Source organism: Onychomys torridus, chromosome 11 (genome assembly GCF_903995425.1).
Source record: "Onychomys torridus chromosome 11, mOncTor1.1, whole genome shotgun sequence".
NCBI classification, from domain to species: Eukaryota; Metazoa; Chordata; class Mammalia; order Rodentia; family Cricetidae; genus Onychomys; species Onychomys torridus.
In genome coordinates, this window is record NC_050453.1 from 27,094,795 (window position 1) to 27,103,752 (window position 8,958).

At 45.3% G+C, this 8,958-nt stretch overlaps 1 protein-coding gene across 2 annotated transcripts in view; it reads right to left on the reverse strand.

Moving 5' to 3' along the window:
- Lmx1a (LIM homeobox transcription factor 1 alpha) overlaps window positions 1-801 on the reverse strand; it is a 142,750-nt gene extending 141,949 nt beyond the window's left edge. Inside the window, exon 1 of one of the 2 annotated variants that reach the window (XM_036202778.1) lies at window positions 444-801. The gene's annotated coding sequence lies outside the window, so the exon portion shown is untranslated. Of the gene's footprint in view, window positions 1-152; window positions 297-443 lie in introns of those variants that run through there. The other variant, XM_036202777.1, reaches the window with a different exon arrangement.
- Between the last annotated feature and the right edge of the window lie 8,157 nt (window positions 802-8,958).

Below are 8,958 nucleotides of genomic sequence, written 5' to 3' on the forward strand. Positions count from 1 at the left end.
GGGGACCCCTTCACAGGAACTATGCTACTGCGTGTGATGGGGTGGGGGCGCGCCTCCTCTCGGAGCCAGGACCGAGCACGGGACTGTCTGGGTCCGATAGCCCGTGACCTGACCACTCAGTTTCGACCCGACCACTCAGTTTCGACCCTCACCTGTCTTGGGTCGGAGAGAGGCAGAGTAAGGGACTCGGAAACCGTCCCGTCTGCTTCCGTACTCCTGGCGCTGCGCTCTGCTTGGGGGCGCTCGGGAGTGGGCGTGCGGGGCGCGCGGGGAGGTGCTCCCGCCGGTCGGCCAGTGCCGGGGAACGTCTGCAGGAGCAAAGGAGTCGCCTCAGGGAGGAGCCGCGACTGGCCCGGCTCACTCTTGGATGCATTTCAAATCAACTTTCAGCAACACGCCCGCCCGAGCCGCCGAAGACTAAGGAGCCCCGCAGCCTTCCCTACCTGATGGGCAAGCTCGCCCCCAGCGTCCGGAGCGGCGCGAAGTGGTCCAGAGGCGCGGGCAGCTTGGACGGAGGAAGGCTGCGTCCCCGAGGCTGCAGCCGGAGCAGCCGCCCCGACTCCGGCGCGCCCGGGACAGAGCGGGAGCGAACGCCGGCCCCCGGTTCTGCTCCTCGGCGTGCCGGAGCCGGGCCGGGCCGTGGCCACAAGCCGCCGACCTTCTCGGGACGTCCCGCCAAGCCCGCGCCGCTCTGCAGCCGGGGAGGGGAGGCCGGGCTGCTTCTCCAAGGCCGGCGGAGAAATCCGAGGCCCTGGGTCCTGGGTGCAAAGTCGGCCCTGCTTCTCCGTAGCGGCTCCGGCGACTTCTGACAGCGGCCGCTGGCTGCGTGCGCGGCCCGGGAAGGGGGTGGGGTGCGCAGGGCGGGGGCCTGGGAGCGCGTCCCGTGGCGGGGCCCCGCGTTGCTTGCTTTCCCGGCTTGGCTGCAGGGCCCACCGCGAGGCTGCAGCCCGGTGCTTCCGTCTGCTGCCCGGACGTCTCAGGCAAGCAAACTTTCCCTCCTCTCCACGTGGAACTGTTGCCTGGGGGAGCTGCTCCTGAGCCTCTGCAGAGATCCGTGCCACCTAGACTGCGCGCGCGGGCGGGATGGGGATCCGGTTGCTCTCGGATCTGCACCGTAAGTGATGACTAACCTCCCGCGGTTCTCACCTGGAGACTGCGGGAAGAGCCTAGAGCCGTTTTCCGCTTTGTGAGCGCGAGCACCAGAAGCTCCAGGCTCCTCAGACCTTCATTCACCCTCTGGCTCCTGTGACTTACAATTTTGTTTGGGCTTAAAACTCAATTCACCGTTCCGACTGAAACCCCTTCACTGTTAGGAAGTGCAATAGTAAGAACCATGGCCAAACCTTAAATCAGGCTCCCTCTATTACAGCCGGCCGGCTGGACACTAGAAGTCAGCCAACGGAACTTTTCCTAGAAAAGCAGTTCCTGGGGGCACTTTTTAATACTTTATGATTCATTCAGCTACAGCCCTTCAGCCTCTCTAGTTGCAGGAACAGGGTCTTGCTCCTCTATTCCAAGAAGAGCCTGGGGCCAAGTGACTCAATAAACACATCATTGCGTTGGCTAACGTTTATCGACCACTAATTTTGTGCCAATCTTGGTTCCGTAGCCAACTCATCAAATCGTTACAATTTAAGGTGGGGACAATTATGGTCTTGATGTTCTGGTTGCCTTAAGGAACCGGGCACCTGCGTATGAAATTCCAGCCCAGGCTCCTGAACACGGTTGGAAAGTCCAATTTATGGAATTTTCTAGGGCATCCTCTCCTCTACACTGGGGAACAGAGTGGGAGTTATCCTGCTCTGTAGCATGGTCAGCCCAAGCAGAGGACATGCCACGTAAGCAAGGGTTCCCTAGTACCTTCTCCAAGAAAAAGGAAGCGGACATGCTTCACTGTGCTTAGGAGCATCCTCCTCCTCCTCCTCCTCCTCCTCCTCCTCCTCCTCCTCCTCCGCCCCCCTCCTCCTCCTCCTCCACCACCACCACCACCACCACCACCACCACCACCACCACCCTCAGAGTTTTCTATCCATAAGCACAAGCCAAACACAGACCATGACTTTAGAGGAACAAAGGAAAAGGGCAAAGCGTTTAATACCTTATATTGGAATGCTGCTTTAAACTTTTTAGGGCACTTCTATATACATGGTTTTGCTTGATCTCTACAGCAAACCTGTGGGGTAGGAAGAACAAATAATTTTATCTATTGTTCTAGACAAATCTTCAGGGTTTAGTACAGCCAGGAGATTTCTCTGCTTTTGCCCAGGTGGCTAGTGGCATGTCTCCTAACACCTGACCTTTGTCCTGTCTGTCATCCAGATAGAACAGGATATGAAAAAAAAAAGATAAATTGCATGTATTCTTTGGATAATATATAAGACAGAAATTTGTTAAGAAGAAAAGAGTAGAGCAAATACCCCCACAAGAAATTTTAAGTGCACATCTGAGTTTTTGTTGAACTAAAAGTCTTGAGTTTATGAAACGTATTGAACTGATGGGGTAAGGGGTGGGGTAAGGATACTCTTCTTATTAACTATCCAGGAAGTGAATGGATTGTCATTTGATCTGAGTCTTTCTAGTGGCTCTGGCATCAGGGAGAAATCCTGGTTAGTGTAGAGCACACAAGTTTGCTGTATGGATGTCTTTCCCCCAGCTGGTTTGGGCACTTCAGGTAGGGACTGTGTCTCACAATCCCCTTACTGCTTTTAATGCAAAGCCAGGCACACAGATATGATTAACAAATAGTGTTTGCTTGGCCGAGGGATGAGTGGACTTTTTGCTGTAGTCTGAAGCCCGTAGGGAAGGGTCAGTAAGCAAAAGACTCAGTCCTTAGTGGCTTTTTTTTTTTTTTACATATATACAATATATTTTTGTCTTATCCATCTTCACTGCCCTCGTCCAACTCCTCCGAGACCTCCCCAACACATCTTCTTGCGTACTTTTCTTTTTGGATTTTAATGCAACCTACTGAGTCTAATTAATGTGGATGCATGTAGGATCATCCATAGGAGCATGGGAAAGCTACCAGTGGCCACACTCCCAGAAAAAAATAATTCTCCCTTTCCAAGTAATCATCCACTGCCATAGTTTCTCACACTTGAATTTTGACTGGACCGATCTTGTGTAGGTCTTGTGCAGGTGACAGAGTTGCTGGGCATACATTACTGCAACTGCCATGTCATATCCAGAAGACAGAATTTCACGGTGCTCCTCCACACCTGCCAGCTCTTCAATTCTTTCCACCTCTTCTTCCATGATACTCCCTATTCCCTGAGCCTTGAGGACTGGGAGTTGATATAGATGTCTCATAAAGGGCTGAGCAGACACAGTAATGCAGTCACTTATTCCTAATCTTTGAGCTGGTTATGAGTCTCTGCATTTATTGCTACCCACTGTGAACCTTCTCTCACCAAAGCTGACAGCAGCATAGACCCATTACTATAAACACAAATACTCAGATGGCAGTTTGGCAATATGACAACTTGGCAAAATTAGTAGTAGTAGTAGTAGTAGTAGTAGTAGTAGTAGTAGTAGGTTTCCCTCAAGGGCCTATGACCTCCACAGCCATGGACTTTTGACTAGGAAGGTTTACATTATCAGGCATGAATTCCCTCCTGTGGAGCAGACTTCAAACCCTATCAGAGAGAGGATGGTTACCCTGCTAACACCCATGTTGCAGCAGTGAGCACATCGGGCCTGGCAGAACTGTACCAGAGCAGATAGTTATTCTATGTACAGAAGTCTCCTCTCCTCACATCATGTCAGCAGCAGCATGACAACCCCCTGACCGAGATGAGATGGAGCCTATTTAAGAGTTTTGATCTGCACTTCTCGATTGGCTGCTGTTGTTGCACACCGTTTAAGTGTTTTCCTGGATGCTTGTACTTCTTTTGAGAATTCTGTTTAGTTTTATAAACATATTTTCTTAAAGATTTTTTTTTTTGTTTTTTGTTTTTGTTTTGGTTTGTTTGTTTGTTTGTTTGTTTGTTTTTTGATACAGGGCTTCTCTGTAGCTTTGGAGCCTGTCCTGGACCTCGCTCTATAGACCAGGCTGGCTTCGAAACTCACAGAGATCCACCTGCCTCAGCCTCCCGAGTGCTGGGATTAAAGGTGTGTGCCACCACCGCCTGGCTGGCAAGTGCTCTTAACCACCAAGCTGCCTCTCTCGTTTCTGTATCCCATTTTAAAATTTTAACTGCTTTCTTGATTCTCTTTGTATGCTCTAGATACTAATCCTCTGTCTGATTTATAGTTTGGCAAAGATTTCTCTCCCATCCCGTGGATAGCCTTTTCACTAGATTGACCATTTCTTTTGCCATCTGGAAGCTTTTTAATTTCATGAAATCCTATGTCAGTTGTTCTGTTTACTTTCTGTGCTGTTGGAATCCTATTTAGAAAGTCTCTACCTACGTTTTTATGTTGAAGTGGAGTACAAGGTCTCATGGTGAGGTCCTTGATCCTTTTGGGTTGAGTCCTGAAGGTTAGCGATGGGGATCTAGTTTTATTATTCTGCATGTTGGTATCCAGGTTTCTCAGCACCATTTGCTGAAGATGCTGCACATTCTCCAATATATATTTGTGGCACTTTTGTCAAAAATCGAGTAGCTGTAGTTGTATGAACTTTTATCTAGGTCCTCTATTCTACTGATTCTGTTAACATATGTCTTGTTTAATGCCAGTACCACACTGTTTTTATTACTATGGCTCTGTAGTATAACTTTATCTCAGATATACTAATACATTTTGCAGTGATTTTTTAAAGAAGGATTGCTTTGACTAGCCTCAGTATTTTGTGGTTCCATTTAAACTTTACTTTTTTTCTATATCGATGGAGACTGTCCTTGGAACTTTTATTGGGATTACACTAAATCTATAGATTGCTTTGATAGGACAGATCTATAGTTATAGACTTAAATATTTAGATGGCAGTGTCTTTCTCAATATCTTGAAGTTTTCATTGTACAGCTCTTTTGTGTCCTTGCTTAGATGTAGTCTTAAGACACTATATAATTAGTGTGTAGAACCTACAAAGGACTAAAAAAAAATCAAGAAAGCAATTCTATCTTAAAAATGGGCTACAGAAACTAGAGAGGCAGCTTGTTGGTTAAGAGCAACTGCGCAATTACTGCTCTTCCAGAAGTTCTGAGTTCAGTTCCCAGTACCCACTCCAGTCTTATATTTTAAATTTGTGTGTGTGTGTGTGTGTGTGTGTGTGTGTAACTATTATGAATTGGATTGATTCATTGATTTCCTTTTCAATATGTTTGTCAACAGAATATAGAAAGGCTACCAGTTTTATGTATTAATTTTTAAGAGTTTTTTGGTGGAGGCTGAACCTTCCCTTATGGATAGAATCATGTCATCTGCAAATAAGAATACTTTGAATTCTTTTGCCTTAGCTCTGCCTAAGACTTCAATCACTCCATTGAATAGGAGAGAGTGGACACCCTTGCCTTCTTCCTGATCCCAATGGGAATGCTTTGAGGTTTTCTACATTTCTTATGATGTTAGCTATAAGGTTTGTCATACACATCTTTTATTTTCTTGAGGTATCCCCCTTGTATCCCTAACCTCTCTGTGACTTTAATCACAAAAGGATGTGGGATTTTGTTGAAAGACTTTTCTGCATCTATTGAGATATTCATGTGATTTCTGTCTTTGAGTCCATTTATATGATGTAGTACATTTATTGATTTATGTATGTTGAAGCATCCCTGAATCTCTGGAATGGAGCCAGCTTGGTGATGATGAATGATCTTTCTGATGTGATCTTGAATTTGTCTTGTCAGTATTTTACTGGGGATTTTACATCTACGTTCATCAGGGAGAGAGGGCTATATAGTTCTATTTTTGTTTTTGTGTCTTAATCTGATTTGGGAATCAGGGTAAGAACTCTTTCACAAAAAGAGTCTTAAAGCACTCTTTTTTTTCTATTTTATGCAAAAAATTGAGTAATATTGATTTTAACCCTCCTCAGACAGTCTGGCAGAATTCTGTAGTGAGTTCATCTGGTCCTGGGATTTTTTTTTTAATTGGAAACTTTTTATTATTGTTTCAATCTAATTTCTGGTTATAGATACATTTGAATTATTTATTTAATTTTCTTACATTTGGGTATGTCATATGTGTCTAGAACACTTCCACTTCTTTTAGATGGTCTCACTTATAAGAACATAGATTTTCAAGTATGTCCTTATAACTTTCTAGATTTTGTTTGGATATTTGTTACAATGTCTCCTATGTTGCCTCTAGTTAATTTGATATTCTCTCCATTTGTTTTAGATAATTTAGCTGAGGATTGTTTACCCCTTTAAGTTCCTAAAATTCTATTTTATGTGTGTGAGTGCTTAACCTGTACGTGTGTTTGTGCACTATGAGCGTGTCTGGTGCCTGTGGACACCAGAAGAAGGTGTCAGATGCCCCTAGAACGGGAGTTGCCGACAGCTGTGAGCTGCTGTGTGGGTGCTGGGAATTGAACCCAGGTCCTCTGGAAGAGCAGCAAGTAGTCTTAACTCTCCCCAGTCCCCAGATTTATCCAGTTTGTTCGTCTTTTCAAAGAACTAACTCTTCATTTCTGTTTCCTTGTGTTGTTTGGTTCATTTTTAATACATTTGTTTCTGCCCTGATCTTAATTATTTATCCCCACTTACTTGTTTGTGGGTTTGTTTTCCCAAGGCCTAGAGGTAAGCTATTTATTTGAACTCTCCGGTTTTGTTTAATTTAGGCATTTGGGGCTATAAGCCTTCCTCGAAGAACTGCCCCCCATTGTTTCCCACAGACTCTGGTGTGCTGTGTGCTCACTTTCATTCCATTCTAGGAATCTTTAAATTCCCTTATTTTCTCATTGAGTCATTCATTGTTGGGTAGTGTTTTTAATCTCCATAGTTTATGGCCTTCCTGTAGTTTCCCTTGTTGTTCATATCTAGGATATTTTATACTATAGTCAGATGTAATATAAGGCACTATTTCGTAGTTCCTCTATCTGTTGGGGCTTGCTTTATGTCTTCCCAATATGTGATCTATGTGGTGATATATTGTGTACCCCAATATATTGTTTACCCTAATAAACTTATCTGGGGATCAGAGGACAGAGCCAGCCACTAGATTAGACATAGAGACAAGACAGTGGTGGCACACATCCTCAATCCTATCACTCAGGAGGCAGAGATCTATCTGGATCTCTGTGAGTTCAAGGCCACACTGGGAACAGAGCCAGGCATGGTGGCACACACCTTTCATCCCAGCACTTGAGATCTCACGCCTTTGCTAACAAGTATTTGGGAAGCACGCAGGCCTTTAATCCCAGCACTAGGAAAGAAGGAAGACGGCAGGGCACAGAAAGGTACGTAAGGCATGAGTAAACAGGAAGTCTCGTTCCGGAGGCTGAGGAGTTGGTAAGGTGAGGTTGGTTGTAGCTTGTTCTGTTTCTCTGATCTTTCGGCTTTCACTCCAATATCTGGCTCTGGGTTTTTTCTTATTAATAAGACCATTTGAGTTTCATATTACAGATCTACTTTGGAGAAAGTTGAATGAATTACTGAGAAGAATGTGAACTCTTTAATGTTTGGGTGGAATGTTCTGTAGACAACTGGCTATTGGGTCCCTTTGAACACTCAACTTGGGTGTTTCTCTGTTTACTTTTTTCTGGATGACTTCTCTACTGGAGATAGTGGGATATTGAAATCTCCTACTATTACTGTGTTAGGATTAATGTGTGGCTTGACATCTAGCAGTGCCTGTGTTTGGTGCATATGTGGTGCTTTCTTGGATTGTTCCCTTTGATAATTTTTCTTTGTCTCTTCTGATTAGGTTTAGTTTTAAATCTACTTTGTCTAGTATTAGAATGACTTTGCCTTCTTGTTTCCTAGTTCCATTTGCTTGGAGTACCTTTTTCCATCTTTTCATCCCACAGGTAGTGTCTATCTTTGATGGTGAGGTGTGTTTCTTGGAGACAGGGAAAAAAAATGCCTCCTGTCTTCTAAACCAATTTGCTAGTTTATGTCTTTTTAATGGTGAATTGAGACTATGGAAGTGAGAGTAGGGGGATTGAGAAGGTAGGAGTTGTGATCCTGTGAAGTGGCTACAGGGGTCAGGAGTCAGGGGACTTGGGAATGACAGGATCCAAGGGTGACCTGAGAAATTCCATGGAGAGACTGTGGCACATAGCACTTGGTGAAGTTAGGGTGGCCTGGAGTGGGGTCATTTACAGGGCAGTGACTGCATGGAACAATTGCAGTGAACAGGCCAATAGGTGATGGGGGCTCAGTTCTATTCCTAGCCTTGCTGCTGAGACTGGGCCATTAGTTGCCTAGCAGCCTCAGGCTTATGAGATTGGACTAGCTTTGGCCCAAGGAGCAGAGCAGAACTTCAGAGTATACTGTGAAGTGGCATGTTAATCTGTGCTCACTGCACCTGGGAAGCTGAGGCAGGAGGACTGCAAGTTCCAGCCTAGCCAGGGCTAAAAGTGGAATGCTATCTGAGAGAGAGAGAGAGAGAGAGAGAGAGAGAGAGAGAGAGAGAGAGAGAGGTCTTTGTGTTAGCTCTATTCTGACTCATTTGGCCTCTCCCACTGAGTTGGGGATCAGGCACATTTTGCACTGTGGGACTGAGAGGCTGTTGTTGTGCCTTTTTAATGAGAGAAGATGCCGTGGAGCAACATCCCAGAAGCCCTTCACAGAGAAGGAGCCATACTCTCCCTCTTTTGAGAAATTCTCCAACGTATTTTCTTTGGAGAATTTCTGGAAGCAAGGTAAAACAGGCTTCCGACAGAAGTTCAATATATGACTTTCTTGAGTTGGAAGTAATCTTCAAGCCCATCCAGCCAGAACATATGGTTTGTAATGGGTCAAATTTATTTCTGTGGAGATGCCATCTTCTGGGCTATTGATTGATCCAGGCTAGCCATTCAGAAAGTGAAACACTAGTTCTAGAATGCTCAGGGGAGTGAAGACCACCCCA